General features: G+C 41.1%; 1 protein-coding gene across 1 annotated transcript in view; it reads right to left on the reverse strand.

Annotated features, from left to right (window-relative positions):
• Marchf3 (membrane associated ring-CH-type finger 3) overlaps positions 1 to 16,781 on the reverse strand; it is a 112,055-nt gene that overhangs the window by 42,328 nt on the left and 52,946 nt on the right. The window contains exon 2 of the mRNA XM_010627222.3: positions 13,829 to 13,956. The gene's annotated coding sequence lies outside the window, so the exon portion shown is untranslated. The remainder of the gene's footprint in view (positions 1 to 13,828; positions 13,957 to 16,781) is intronic.

Consider the following 16,781-nt stretch of genomic DNA (forward strand, 5'->3'; position numbering starts at 1 on the left):
TTTATAATAACTCGCTCTCATGGGAACTAGGATTCCCTGGGAACTTCTTGATCCTTTCTAAGGGCAGCACCCCAACAACCTAATTATCTCTCACTGGCTCCACTCCTTAAGGTTCTATCGCCTCACCATCACTACCACACTGGGGGTTGTTTCTAACACGTGGATCTTGGGGGGACAAAGAGCCAAACCACAGTACTACAGAATGCATGGGAACATACTTTGTAAGTTGCAATGTGTCGTGCACACTTTCCTTAACCTTAATTCTGGCTCTTTTTCTAGGTTTGGCTGCATCTCATTTCTGTCTTTTAAAACCATCTTCCTGCCGGCAGTCAACCCATCTCACACTGTGTGTTTTGTACACATGGACTCTGACGTGGTACCACTCTATCTCTTTGTTAGGGAGCACACAGGGAGCCTCATCCTTACTCACTTCTCCTTCTCTTAGCCCCATGTCCATCAGATCTGGAACCCAGGTTTCACAAGTCTATGAAAATGCTTTACTGAAGATATATGATGAAAAACTTCTAAGATATCAGAGCTATCAGGTCTATTAGTGACAGCAGCTATCACTGTCTTAACTAATCTGGCATGTGATAAATGCACTAGAATATAAAACATAAACTACTGAAAGTTCCTTTTCAGGTCTCCTTGGATAAGAACTGTATTCTAAGTGCTAAACGAACTTTAGTTTTTTTAGAGGCAGGATGAAGAGAGAGAGAGAGAGAAGTCTGTTACACTGGCATTTCTGTTGGGTATAAAAATTTCCTGCAAGGTTTACAGGTGGAAGCAAGAGCAGAGTGTGAAGGTGGCTTGCGCTAACCTGGTCAAAGGAGTTTCCTGGGTGGTGGTCTGAGCAGATGCAAGCTTGGAGGGTCATTCTGGAGCAAGACTGGGCTTCCAAATTCAACCTTAATACCCAATTCTAGAGGTTTTGAGAAGTAGCAACGAACTATAGAAATGATGTTGAAAGTAACAAGGAGATATTAATTAACAAGTCTGAAGTTTCAGTCAAGCAAGATGAATAAACCCCAGAGATCTGCTCTATGACATAATCACAGTCAGCTTTAATGCACTGTACTCTAAAATATAATTTAAAAGAAGAAGAGGGCTCCTCGGGTCTAAATATGTCCTGGGATGATCCTGTGTCACCTCCACAACCAGAGTTGGTCAACAAAGCAAATCAAAGAAGCAACTTTATTTATTCATTCTTTCAAATAAACACATCTTTTAAGAAAGTTATTGTGAACTTATTAGTTACTCCTAGGAAATTTTGGTGGTGCAAGGTTCAGCCATCTCAACTCCTAAATTACATTTCCCACAGAAAAGTGTAGGACACGCCAGGCCTCCCCTGGGCTGCAGAGCTGTGAAGACACCCTGCGCCTTTCCACTTACCAACCATTCCCTTGATAATGCCAGAGGAACCATGTCCCGAGCTTGGGGAGGGGACCTGGGAAATTACAGGATTGTACAATGGCCAACTGTCATTCTGTTCCTATAGAGTTCTGCATCATTAACACTGCTCCAGGATTCAGAAGGCTGACCTTAGCTTTCCATGAGTGAATGTGCTTCAGAAGGAGCCTTCTTCATGGGCTGCATACTCAGGGAGCAGAGCCTCCTCTAACGAGACCAATGAATGAGCAACACAAGGCAGTCGGGATTGCAATGGGGAAAAAAACCCCAGCAATAACGGCTTGTCTGGGAACTTTCCCCTCTGAGTTAGATCTGCAGACTTTGAATTCTAAGAGCTGTCTCTGAGAATAGCAATGCTGTTTGACAGAACATTTCCCTGGTTTTTCAGGCATGTTAAAACCAGACAGTGCACTGCATAGCTGATGAACGTTACAGTGTCCTGAATGTTTAGAGCAAATGAAGAAAGGTAGGAAATCACACAGTGACCTTCCTTTCCATGAAAATGGAGCAAATGACTAATTTCAAAACCATTAACATGTAAAAGCAGAATATTTCTTCTGAGAACAGGACACAAAGGCTCTCCAAGGAGATTGCTAAGACATGATTACGTGCGACACTGAAGTTTTCAAAAACACGCCAAGGAGTGTGTAGTGGCAAAGTGGCTGCTTCATTAAACTTAAATAGCCGCGGCAGGGCTGTGCTTACAGACCCACGCTTCCAAATTATACATTTCTTTTCTGGATGCTTCACTGACCTCATTATGTAGAGAACAGAGTTTGTCATTCTAAATAAAGTGAACATGCAAGTCTTTATAAACATGTCCATCAGGTGCTTCAGAAATGTGCAGAGGGAAACACTAGCTGACCCCATGAATTTTTAACAAAATACATCTCTTTTTGTTGTCTCATTATTTTCTACTCTGTGCTCGTTGCCACTCTTAGAGAGCACAGCAAGCAGGTGAAACGCCTGTTTCTGAGCATTTAGAGGGTTTCCACTGGGGGAAATGGCATTTTCTTGAGGAACAGATAAATATCACTGATGAACCCAGGCGGGAAAAACCCCTAGTCCAGCATAAGGCACGTCAGATGCAGAGGGAGTTACAAGAACACATTCCCAGTGTATTATTTTAAATTCGCATCCAAATTTATTTATCATTTCCCTCCATGTAATTAGTTCTGATTCTCAGCCACAAAAAGTATCAGAAACATCAGACAAATCTTTCCCCTCATTTAAAATTACTATATTTCTCTTCATCCAGGTAAAATCCCCTCATTCTGCTGAAGGCAAATCAAGTACCAATTATCATATTTATACATAGTTTTCCCCTGAAGAAGTACTCATGGAATTACTTCAGATTTGGAGACAATCCATTTTTTCCATTTAATTTTAATTAGATAGATGAAAATGGCAATTAAAAAATCCCACAACAACACTGTGTATTCAAAGACACAGCAACAGCTGAACTGCACTTGTAAATAACAACTGGCTCCTGGAACAGAGCCACTGAGCCAGAGAAGAGGTGGGAAGCAGGCTGCTGGAAGGGTTCTGAGTGTCCATCAGAAAGTTTATGCCTCAGATTAGAAAATTTTGAGGGAAGAAGAAAAAGAATGACAGAGTCATGAGACATCACTCAGAGAAGAAAAAGAAAAGCAAACTCTTTAAATGATACTTGGAGAGTCCAGGGCCAACAGCACCCTGTCCGGCGTGTCCAATAAGCAGTTTATAGTGCTCTGGGCCAGGGTAGCTGATCGGATAAGAGGAAAACATCTCGGCTTCAATGAGATGAAATGCATTCTGGAAGCTCCTAGTTCACTGTCAGACTTGTGCATATGTTCTATCAATATGTAAAGGAATGCCTGCCACTAAGGAAATTATTTTGGGACTTGTTGCTAAATTGTACCTTGCCTTCCTTTGCATTGCTACTCGGTATGAGCTGTACAGATGTGCCGACTCTTAACCTGAGCCGTACACCCTAGGATAAAGCCAGATGCTGGCTGATTTTAAACCACGCTTCCTTGGGGCTTTTCTCTTTCCTGTTTTTCGGAGTCCATGAGGAGGTTGCAGTCTCACCTCCTCACAAGACAGCGTCTGAGTTCCTTATTCCTGTGGGACTGGGTGCTGGCGCCTCCCTATATGTTCCCTGAAATGCTTTGAGACCCATGAGGCCTGAATCGTGGCTGTATTTTTGCTTTACATACAAGCATGACTGTAGTCACTTAGCTTGCAAAGGAACATTAAGGCTGGTGCAGAGCGAAGCCTCCTTGGATTCTGCTTTTGAGCCCTACCCTTGGTATTAGGGATCCGATGCCTCCTGTTAGCAGAAGCCTCTGAGCAGCAGCAGTCCCCTCACGGATGGTGTAGAGATGTGGCCCTGCCTGAGTCTCTGTGTGTCCCGGGCTGCCCTTTCGCAGGTCTGGTCTTGAGTCAAGGCCTCTCTGGAAGCCTTTGGAGGAAGAGGAGACAGCAGCCTGGTTGGGGATGGGGGAGTCCTCACTCTGAGCTGCCACCCAGCTCTTGTACTGGGGAGAGAGTCATGCAGCACGGGGCCTGTTTCTTCCCTGACACTGAGGAGGTGAGGTAGGTGTGTACCTGCTACACAGAGGGCTCTTGGTAGTGGGCAGTGCCTGAGAGTGTAGTGCAAAAGGGTCATCTCACATCCATGGGGGCCGGGAAGGGGGAGCAGAGCCTCAGAGCCCTCTGCTTGGCCCCTCGTTCAGCCTTCCTGCTTCTGCGGCCTCCTCACCACCCTCCCACCTTCACCAACACACACCTGGGCGCAGAACCACCAGCATCTGCTTTAACAGGCCTATTAAACACAGGTTAAGGGCCGGGGATTTAGCTCAGTGGTTCCAGTGCCTGCCTTGCAAGCACAAGGACTGATTCCATCTCCGGTAACAAAAAAAAAAAAAAAAAAAAAAAAAAAAAACCCACCAAAAAACAAAAAACAAAACACAAACAGAAATGCCAGCTGGAATTACTTTCCTTGGCCTTAGATACTGCTCTCCCCCATGCTCCTAAATCTATACATTTTTATTTACTGATGTCCTAAAATGGGTTTAGTCTTTTAAAATAATCAAGTTAAAAACAAATGCAAAGATAAAGTAACATATCATCAAGAATCCAGTTCCTTGAGACACCTTCATCACTTAATCTTTTCATTTTCTATCCTGGGTTCCTGTGGACCATGACATTGGGTAATAGGGACTCTTTCTTGATTCTGACAGTAACCCCAATGCAGAGCACTTACTCGTCCCTTCAGAGGAACCTCGGAGGCATTATTTTTGCTAGTTGGAACACATATCCCTTCCTGCACTGGCTCTTTTGGCTGAGACCTGACTGCCTCTACCTGCACACCGGCCAGGACCTTCACACCTGCACCAGTTTCCCGACTGCGGCACAGAACGGCCTCTTACATAGCCCCAACTATGGGCCACTGGCTCTACCCGAACTTTTCCAGTGTGTGGGTCAGCCTGCTCTCTCCTGTCTGTCCTCCATGCGAGCCAGGCAGTGGAGCCAGTTAACAATTCCCCAGCCTGACTTTGGACACAGAGAGCTGTCCTCTAAACAGAAGGTCCCCTGAAGCTTCTTACTCCATACATGGAAGGTCCCGAATCAAATACTTGGTCTGTTCTGGCCCTGCCAAAAATAATGAGTGAGATTCCTTAAGTCAACTCAGCCTGCTTGACAGAAACAAACACAACTTTATATCGATACTGAATAACATAAATATCTAAGACAAAACAAGTTGGATAATATGCAGAGACCTACACTTTTAAATTTCCATCTGATGGCAGTTTTCCTTCAGAACTAACAAAAAATGACACTATTGGTACTATATGGCATTGGTGTGAGTGTATTTTTCTATTTTCATAGCACTATTTATTTTCCATTTTCTAAGTGCTTAATAAATACAGTGGGTCTTTACTGCTTTCTAGGGTGAGAGTAAGTTACACCCCCATGGAGCTCATTCATTTGCTTTATGGGCTAAAAAGTCTCTAGCGTGTCACAAATTAACACAGTGTTCCTGAGGACTGTGTTTTATTCTTGAATCTCCAATTTCACTAACAAATGTGAAAAACACATGTAGCCAGATGAGTCCCCTGAGACTAGCCGCTGCAGATGCTGAAGAAAGCAAGTTATTTCAGCTAAGATCAGCACTAATGGGAGCACTAGAGACCATTTGTCTCCCAGGTTCCCCTCCAGTCGCCTGGTCCAAGGCAATGAATTAATTGGTTTCTAGTGGCTCCTGAAGAATTACTTTTAAAAAATTCTTTAGAACTATTTTTTTAAAAATAAGGAAGATATTCAAAAAATTAGGAAAAGTCAAATATTTTGAATCATCAATTAGTGACCTTTTCCTGGTGCCAGGATCCAGGTCATCTCAAGGCGATGAAACCCCCACTACAATTCCCAAGAAAGGTTTACTATTCTTTTCCTTAAATTTTTCATGATGAACAATGTCAAATAAATAGAATTCTATAGAAAACCGGCACACAATCCATCATCTCCATCTAAAAACTATTAAAGGTTTTACCACTTTTATTTTTCTTCCTCCCTTCCACCCTTCCTCCTTTCCTTTTTCACGGCACTCTTGGTAGGAAGGCTGGGTATCATTTTGGTCGCATGTTTGGTATTTAAGACTCTTTTCATCTTGGTTGGCACAATCTTCCCTCAGGGCCACACTGCTCACACAGAGAGGCCCTTCTGCATTTGGGAGTAATGAGAAGAATTCTAAGCCATCTCATCTTTAGCTTACAGCTGCACAGATCACTGGTGTTTCTTGTCCACTGTAGGCCTCTATTTTCGTATTATTTATCAGACACACCAGAAGGTGGCCAAGGCCTTGGAAGAGGGTCGGCACTACTAACACCTCAGAAGACTAACGAGTCAAAGCCTCTGTGACTGCCTTGCTCAGAAGTCACCTGTGATCCTTCAGGAAGCCTCTCGTGCTCAATGAGGCCTTCGGGAGCCATCTGGCAGGACCACACCCATGCCAGCGTCATGATGGTGACATATAACACGCTGGTCAAGCTTCCATTGGGAGAAGAATCTGCCCAGATATGAGAAACATCTCCCTTTTCTTCTCAATAAAAAGGGAGAAAACATTTAGACTCCTCATAGGTATTCCTCACAGAGGCAATAGAAACAGCTTTCTTTAACAATAGCTGACCAGTGTCTCTGAGACTGACAGGAATCCAGGGCCTTTCTTTTCTATTCTTTAAGAGCGGGGACATTTTCTGCCCATTATCACCTTGTTTTACTGACAGGCATCTGTCAGTTGGACCTTAAGACAGAGTGATAATGGGATGATAATATGCTGGCTCTGTCCACACACTTCAAGAGGGAAGCATTCATGAAAAATACGAATTTTGGGAAACCCAGACACTCATGTGCCCATCTGCATTTCTATCTGGTTTAAAATTGAATGTATAATAGCAAAGTAGTGAAAGGAGGCATGACGGAGGGTTGGGATCAGAGGAGATTCCAAATGCCCACAGACCCACTGTAGAAGGAAGTGAATGGGCCAGGATGGCAGCACTTTTTTTTTTCTGGCCTCACTAGAACTCACTGAGAGTTGGGGGACCAAGAACTGGTGGGAAACATCTTCCATGACTGTAAGTAGAGGGCGTGGACACACTCTGAAAAAGCACTAATACTTCCTTTCGAAACAGAGATGAGGGAGAAGTACAGACTTTAAACAAACTCACCAAAGCAATTCAGATCATACTGAGAATCTTTCTAGTGAATGGTTCTGTGCTGGAAACTAGTACTGTACTTAGATATTTGGGTCTCCAGTCATAGTTTCAGGTCCTAGCTTCTTTACCAATGTAAATAAAAGAATATCCTATACACACACACTGGGGCCATATATAAGATCATCTTTATGCTAACAACTCATCAGACTTTTTCCATCCTATACTTAAGCACAGAGAGATTAACCAAAGTATGATTCCTACTGCAAAGTTCTAATACAAGAAATGGAAGGAAACTAGGTACCACTCTATTGGATGGAGATAGCAAAGTTGACTGGGGAAAAGGCAGAAATCACTATCTTCATCAGCAAGAGGTATCATAACTGGGCCACGATATAGCTCAGTGGCATTGCTGCCTGCCTCATAAGTGCAAGGTCCTGCGTTCGGACCCTGGTAACACACACACACACACACACACACACACAAATATCACAATTATCCTTTTAAAAAACAAAGTGGTAGCCAGGCCTGGTGATGCACACCTATAATCCCAGCACTCTGAGAGGCTGAGGCAGGAGGATTGCCAAATTTGAGCCCAGCCTGGGCAACTTAGTGATTTAGTGAGACCCTCTCAAAATGAAAAGAATAAAAAGGACTAGGGTTGTTACTCAATGTGAAGGGTTGTGGCTCAACCCTCAGTACTGCAACAAACAAACAAACAAACACAAAAATCCCCAAGGAATGGAAGGTTATTTTGTGCAGTGATTCAGCATGTGAATCTTGGAGTTAGACCGCTTGATTTTCAGCTATCAGTTATGTTTTCTCTAACTAGGGATAAATTGGTAACCATCTCATATTTGAATACTATGTAAAATAATGTATATGAAGAGCTCAGCTTAGAAGGTGGCACACAGCAAGCACTGCTGGCTGTGATTATACTGCTAGGGCTATAGCAACCTCAAATGTCTCCAGGGCTCCCTGGTGCTTTCAGTATTTCTGTTCAAGCCAATAAACATTTATTAGAATACTGACACTATGGGAGAGAACACAGTGCTTTAAGAGGCAGAATGGAGGAGCAGAAAAAAAAACATGTTTAGGAATCAGATACATTAGGTTGGTCAACAGTTGCAGCGTTCAGTCTTGCATAAGTTACTTAGCTTCTCTATGAGTCAATTTTCCCAACTGTGAATAAAGAGAAAGTAACTTCTTTATAGTCATGTGCACTCCCCCACACAGTATGTAAAAGGTCTTGGTGCTGGCCGAGGGGTCACTCTCATTAGAACTGTACAGAAGGATCAGGAGAAGGACAGAGGTGGGCTTGAAAGATCCTGCCACGAGATGGATGGTATGATTCTGGGCTGAAGAGGATGGGCCAGAAATGGCCAGGGAACACTGGCTAAGACTGAGTACACATACCCAGGGATGCAAGGAACTGAAATAAATGGTTGTTGCTAGAAGTCTACAGAAAACATCACCTTAAAATATAGCATCACTGCAATACGGAAGAGAACCATCTCTTCATCTTCACTTTTAAGGGTAAATACATGGCTCTGGGGAGTCAGATGGGCCACCGTAGCCCTTGCAGCTTTCTTTTTATTTTCCCTAAATTTGATCAAGAGCCAGATGCTGTTTTGTACCTAGAAGGAGGTAGCTACTTGGAAGCATTCAGTACAAATACAGATGAATGAATAATCCTGTTGTTTTTGGGGCGGGATATGTCTTTGCACTTTCCTAACAAAAGGGAGAATCAAACTGAGTTTATACCCTTCCACTTTTCATCTACTGATCCCAACATTTTAAAAACCAGGTGCTTCTTTCACTTTGTTTAAACAGTGCTCAGCACAAGGCCCACTTAGAGTTTATAGGTCTGCTAGGGAGAAATGTGTGGCTTCCTAAAGGAAAATGGGGATAAGCTGAAGGAACAGTTACAACTGTTGGATATCGGGGTCATAAGAGTCTGGATGCTTGAAAGAAGCCAGGGTACACTACCTCGTGTTTTTATTAAATTCTCCTTTCACGGTGATGTGAAATACATGTCCTGTCTACCAGAGGAGAGAATGTAGCCAAAGCTAAGCCATGATGACAGTGGGTGTGCAAGTGAACAAGGCTGACTGATGTCTCCACAGGGTCTGTTCACGAACGGGACTAAGATGATGAGCGCTACAGTGGATTCAATAACAGAGCTCTGTGCTGTAAACATGGCATTCTCTTCAGTATCTTTGTAGAGCCCTTAAGTGGTCTTGATATACATGAAACTGAAAGCTGGGAAAATTAAAAATTACACAAATAATGAAGATGAGTTCCTAGGTGAATTACCCATTCCAGTAGAGTTTTTGATATTTTCATTAAACAGAGTAAAAGGACCATTTAAAGATACTTGTGTATCTACAAATGATTGTAAAGTCATTCTCTTTATTTCTTTCTAACTCCCATAAGCCTATTTTATTAGTTTCAAGGAATAAAGCTCCACTCTGCTTCAGTACACTGCGTTATTTTTGAAACTACAGAAACATATGCAGTTTCTTTACATGAGCAATCTTCTCTAATGACAATGCAGTCACTGGGAAGGACTGCATTAAAAGACATGTTTCAAAAAAGACCTGTCCTCTACCTGATACCCCCTTTCTGCCTTCTTTTCTTACAATATTAAGACCCACTGCTTTTTCTGAGTGCAAGGCATATAATGGTCACTTTAAAATATTTGCTGACTCATTGAATTCACTATCTTGACTAATTTTGGCATCTAGAATGAGTCACACAATCACAGGGCTGATACAGACTTCCTACTAGAAATACAAACTTTGTGTCTGATTTAACTTTTAAGCACTCTAATATTCTTCCTGCTGTTTGATGGTTACCTATTTTTCCCTTTGAACTTTGAAAAATCTTTTGTGTTTCTTTCCAACTTGAAATCACGCACTCCTATCTAGAAGTCATTTAGGAACATTAACAAGTGAACAAGGAATTTGAACTCTTAACCTAATAATGGCTAGCAAGCATCTCTAAAACAAAGCATTTCTAATTCCATCCCAGTTTGTTATATGAACATACTCTCTTTATGACGACCTGCAGAGGACTGTTGACAAAAAATGAAAAAAGAATGAATACATGATGGAGCGCGTGGATAAGGAGACATGATACTTCAGGGAAAAGCAATTCACATTTTCTCATCAATTCAGGTCAGTCTGTAAGTACAGAAAAGAGGGATATCATACTTTAACTAAGACCTTCTTGTCCTGCTTACCAGGTCCGCTCCCTTGATGCACTGTGTGAGACACAGTAAGGCCAGGTGAGCTGCTTTTGTGGCACCCTGATTCAGAGTGCATGGATGCATTTCCCTACTGGAGGTAAAATGATTGGTTAGATGTGGAATGACACCATTACTTCTCTGTAAGAAATACGAGTAGTGACTGGCCTTTTATGCGCTGGTTTTAAGATCTAATTACACATAACCTAGTTCCTATTTTTTAGACCTGCATTCTGGTTGTGAATAATGCGCAGCAGTGGCGAAACCACCAGAAACAGTTATTGTTGTAAAGAAGAAGAATCTTTGCTGTCATTTCCTGTAATCACCTGTAGCTGCCGGGTAGGATCCACAAGCAGATGAAGGTGGAACAGTAATACAGGCATGATGGTAAGTTTATGTGCTATCTTGAGTAGACCACAGGGTGCCCAGATTCTTGGTCTAATATTATTCTGGGTGTTGCTTCCAGTGTGTTTTGGGATAAGTTCAATGCCTGACATTAAATTGGTAGACTGAGTAAAGCAGATTGCCACTGCTAGTGTGGGGAGCCCTCCTCCGATCAGCTGAAGAACTGAGAACACAGAGGCGGAGCCTCTCCTAGGCAGAGGGGACTCCCCCTGCTTGCCGGCCTTTGAGCTAGAACATCAGCAGTTACTTGGCTCCAAGCTCAAACTGAAGCACTGACTCTTAATTCTAAAGCTGTGGGCCCTCAGGATAAGAACTACACCACTGGCTTCTTGGGATTCTGGCTCAGCAAGCTCAGATCTTGGGATCTGTCAGCCTTTTAAATTGTGTAAATGGATTCCATATATATGAATATTATTATTGATTCTGTTTCGCTGGAGGAATACCAAGGAGTTGATAGTCTAAAAGGTGTACATGTACATGTGGCACACACCATATAAAGCTGTGTGAAGATAGTAGAATATATAACTATTTATACTTGGAATTTCAACTATAATTTACCAAAGAAAGATGGTATATGAACAGTGAACAGTGATTTTCCCTAAGTAATGAGATTCTTCTTTTTCTTTTGTTTGTGCTTTTTGTATTTTCCAATTTTCCTAAAATAAAATATCTTTTTTATTATATTTAGAAAATTAGGGCTGGGGATTTATCTCAGTGGTTCTACTGCCCCCCTCTCAAGCACAAGGACCTAAGTTCGATCCCTGGTACCACACACACACACACGCACACACACAGAGAAAATAAGGTTGAACAAATAACATTTAATAATCCTTAAGAGGAAAGCACATAAAACCCCTTCTTGAGAAAACAAACAATAAATAGAGAAATCAAACCAGAGCAAGCCCTTATCAAATAATCCAAAAAGCAACTGAAGAATTTCCTTTATTCCATAGGCGCAGAAAGAACATTCCAATGCACCAGGGAAGGAGTTAAAAAACCTCTTTCTACTGCAGTCTGCTCCAGGAAACAGCTGGGTGAGTGGGAGGACTCTGGGTCAGAGCCCGGAGGCCCAGAGCTCTTTGCTACTGATTGATCTGGGGACCACCAGTGTGTCATTTACTCTTCCTAAGCTTCAGGTCCCCCCAGGAATCCGCGAGAACTAAATCAGTCTCTGAGCTACAGTGCACGCTGTCAGAATGCAATGCAATGGTAAATTCACAAATACTCCCAAGTACTGTGGAGCACTTCAGCAAGGTAACAATGATCATCAGTGGTTACCACCAGGTCCAAGTCTGAACCAGAGAGTAGCCCCCCCGCTTCTCTTGGTGGCTGCCACGGATGTCAACGGTGGAGAGACAGGATCCTGTCTCTCTTTTCTCCCCAGTACAAATGCAGTGTGCTTAAATTAACATTTGGTTGGCTTCTCTCCTTTTTTAACCAGAAATATGCCAATTTAAATTAAAAATCCATACACTTAACAGGAGTTATATTCTTGCTAGAGAAGACAACTCTATAAGCAGGAGATAGCTGCAATAATCTGCCAAGCTTTTATAAAGCATTATGTATCATTCCTGTTTGGAATTTATGCTTCCAAATTGCCTGGCCAGAAACTGTATATTTGTGCATGTGGCCGTATGAGAATCGCTTGGGTCCTGTCATCTCTTAGTTCATAATAAGGAAACTAAAGCAAAGAGATTTTATGATTTTCTCACCACCACAAAATTAGCAGAAGAACATGATTAATTCAATTTCTGAGCCAAATTTCTGTGACTTACTATCACTATTATTATTTAATACCGGTTAAACACAAAAGATATATATATATAAAATTTGAGGTAAGGAGTAGTAGGGAAAGAGAGATAAAAGAAGTAAAAACTTTACCCCTTTAGGTTATAGTTAACAGTTACAAGCATATTCCACACAAAAACATCTCCTGGGTTTCCTAATCACACTGTGTAGGACTGCAGGCTTAAGGGAAAGTACAAGTTCTTTTGATAAGACTCAGATTTTGAAACAGGAAGAATTTTGGTATTTAACGCTTGGGCAAGACAGTGTGTAAAGTTTGCAGGATTTCATGGTTAAATTTTACAATATATCATTGTAGTCACTATCACTGACACTGCTGTTTTCAGCTTTTCCCAATCCACATTTTACTGAGAGGAGAGCTCTGCTGACATGATTCTATAGAATTTTAACTTTTTTTTTTTTTAAAAGCTGTGAGTTAACAGGAAGGACAAAAAAGTAGAAAACAAATACAAAAACCCCTTAGAGCCAATCACTTTTCTTTGTATTCCCAAAGTTCCGTACTATGAATGCAACTTCTCTTCATACCTGTGAGTCACCACACATTTTTCCAGGCCTCACGGCTCATTTTCTTCCCATCTTCTGCAATGATTCAATCCCCCTCCACCGGCCCCAACACTTTAAAATTGTAAGCAAGAAAGTTTTGGGAGCTGTCCTACTGAATTAGATAAAATTAGAATTTGGTTTGAGGGAAATACCTTCACATGTGCATTACGATGAAGAAAATGTAACATTTCCTTTGTTTTGCAGACGTGAAAATAAAGAATTTCCCTTACTTCATATGCGTAACAAGAAAAGCCTCAGTGTGATCTAAAATCAGGTATTTGGGAAGTGGAAGAGGGAGCCTAAGGTATCCTTTCATTGAATGAAAATGAATCTATCTTGAGGATATATTAGCTGCTAAGGATGCAAATAGTTTTCTTAGATAACCTTACAAAGGTTGCCAGAGGTTTCTCTCTTTTTGGATACTGTGTAATAATAGCACAGGTACAAAGTACTGTTAGCATTGATTTCACAACACACAGACCTTAGGCTAGGCTTGATTTTAACAGATGACCCTCAATTTCAACACTATTATTATTATTCATTGATTAGCAACTCCAGCCCCTTGGGTATATCTTCCCCATATGAAAAGGTTACCATCAGTATCTGACCCACATCCGTCTCTCTTCACGCCCCTTTATTGGAAAGAAAGGCTGCCCTAGATGGCATGGACTTCGGCCAAAGCTGATAGAAAACTGCGAAGTGACAGGGATGAGGAAACACTTACTACTCTTCTGGCTACTTTCCATTCATCATTTCTTTCTCACTCTTTAGCCTTTCGACATCAGCTGTGCTGGGTGATCAGCCTTCACTATGACTCCTTCTGGGATACGGTGGTAGATAACCTGATTTTAGCTAAAGGGCCAAGAAGTGATAGAGACATGTTAGGGCGTTAATAAGTAAATAGGGATGTATAATATCTTTGAAGAACTAGAAGGAATCACTGCTAGCACTTCAGAAACAATTAGTTTTAATTTTAACAGCAGAGAGTCTTCTGAATGAAAAACTTAAGCCCCAAATCTCAGACCTGAGTAGAGGAAATCCAAATATTGCAGATTATTGTTATTCATAGTAATGTTCTAAAAATTCTTACGAATCAGTGAACACTGAACCATTGCTCCTGGTAGAGAAGCGCAGTTAAGATTCCTGTGAGCCACTGGCCACATTTTCATCCACTGATCAACAAATTTGTTTTATGTGGGTCTGTGTTTAAAGACACCTCATTTAATATATGCTGTTAGTTCATTAACATTAAACGCACGGTCACCAGCAATGTAACTCCTAGCTAATCAAAGCTTATTTAACAGACATATTTTCTTCATGAGGCACACCACAGCCTTGCACTGAGGCACTTGGAAACTACTCAAAAGATCACCAAGCAAGAGCACAAAATTGTGAAAAATGTGACACTAAGTGGATCACAAACCTATTTTAACCTATTAGAGCTAAAACAAGAAGCCAGAGCATTACTTTGTTTGAACTCAGCTTGAATTTACATGAAAGTTGACTTGAACTTTGAGCCACTCTGAATATCCATGAATGACTAACAAATTACTTGGAGTACTGATTTTAGAGTTGTAAACACATTCTAGTGTATAAGGGATTTGAAAATATGGAATTTATTAATAATGAGGATTGGGTATACAATTCTACCTCTTATCCAATAGCAAACCAGGCCTTGTTTATCCCCTTTTCTCCTAAAATTATCTTCTATTCTTCTTTTCTCTTAATAGCTTCAACTAATTTTTTCATGCTAAACAGTTAGAAATACTTTTTATGGTAGTTACCTATGACAGTGAAATATGACTATATTATTACTTTTAAACATTTATTCATTTATTTATTTATTGGTACTTGGGATCTAACTCAGGACCTTGCCCTTGAGAGGCAGGTGGTGGAACCACCTAGTTAAATCCCCGCCCCATTTATTTATTTATTTATTCTAAAATACAGTCTCACCATGTTCCCAGGATGGCCTTGAACTTGTGATCTGCCAATCTCAGCCTTTAGAGTAGCTGGGATTACAGGAATGTGTCACCACATCAAACTTTTTTTTAAATTTATTTTTTAAGTAAATGGGTATTAGAAGCTTTGGTTTTCAAAAACTAATGAATGCAATGTGGGTAATGGAAAATATAAAACCATAATTTAACAAAATTTTTCCATTTTCCTGTTTTAGAAAATTGGGGAAGTACTGAGTCTCAGTTATCAATGAAGAAATACAAGAGTTGATTTTTATAACCCAGCCAAAACCATCATAACTTACTGTACTCCTATGTTCAGAATTTGGTGAAATGATAAACAATCATTAATTACCCTGGAAAAGGAGAGGTGCTGAACAGAACACACACACACACACACACACACGTGGCCTCTGTCCTCTTAAGCACTTTTGAGCACAAATGCGTATTAGTAGTTTTCTAACACTATGGGTAACCTATTTCTTAAAAGTTGTTGTCTTTTCTAAACTGTGGAGGAAAATCTTGACACTATCCACCTAATGAGGTATAATAAACAAACAAACAAAAACAACAGGTGGAAAATTCACACTTGTTAGAAGCAGTTTTCAGGATTGTTCTTGGGTTTTCAAAACTTAAGCCAAAGTATGTGTTATACATGTTAATAGTGCCCCATAGATAGAATCTGAATGAAGTAGGGGTGACTTGCACCAAGGTCTAAGACATTAAATGAAAATTTAATTTTAATTTCAAAGCAGAGTGACTGTTTACATTTGGGCCTGACTCCAGGAAAGCATATCCATCCATCCATCCATCCATCCATCCATCCATCCATCCATCCATCCAGGGGACAGAGCACCACAGAAGTGCCTGGGGCCCTTCTGTTGGTTGAGCTGCCATCAAGTACCCTGACTCCACGGCCACCAGTTTTCACCGAAGACAGGCACCCCAGTGCTCAGCTAGGAAACAAGTCTTGGAAAGAAAGGAGAATCAGGCTCTGAAATGCATATGCATACCATGAGTGTATCTCGTATCTAGTAACAAACAACAGTTTCTCTCAGTTCCTCTAAGCAGCTCCGTGCAGTTCATTATTACACTCGGTTGATGTAACTGTGGTGCTATGTGAGACTAAAGGTGCCACCTTCCTGCCTAGTGCTTCCTACCTAAAATTTCCTACCTAAAATGAATTTTGCTCATCATAGCTCTCCTACAGTCTGAAAAGAAGCCCTTGAGTATTTTGAGATATTTAATCACATGTAGCTTTAAACAATTGTGTCACAACACCGTTTCTACCATTTCCCACGTGGTTTAAGAAGCAATACAAACCTTAAAAGCCCCAGTATGGCCACTGTAGGACTCACTGATTAAATCTTAACTCTTCAGAAGATCTGTCTATTAGTTATACTAAGCAGGAATCAGCAAACCTTTTTCTGTAATGGGACAGATAGTAAACATTTTAGATCTTGCAACAATACAGTACCTGTCACAGCTCCTCTACACTGCCATTGTAGTGTGGAAACAGCTACAGGCATTAAACATACGAGGATGGTTGTATTTCAATAAAATTTTAATTTTGAACACCGAAATTTACATTTCACGCAATTTTCATGTGTCAAAAAATATCAGTTGGGCCAGGGATTTAGCTCTGCCTCCTGCTTTGAAAGCGCAAGGTCCTGAATTCAATCCCCGGGACCAAAAAAAAAAAAAAAAAAAAAAAAAAAA

The sequence above is a fragment of the Fukomys damarensis genome, unplaced genomic scaffold (genome assembly GCF_012274545.1).
Source record: "Fukomys damarensis isolate Sample0158 unplaced genomic scaffold, DMR_v1.0_HiC HiC_scaffold_3, whole genome shotgun sequence".
Classification (NCBI taxonomy): Eukaryota; Metazoa; Chordata; class Mammalia; order Rodentia; family Bathyergidae; genus Fukomys; species Fukomys damarensis.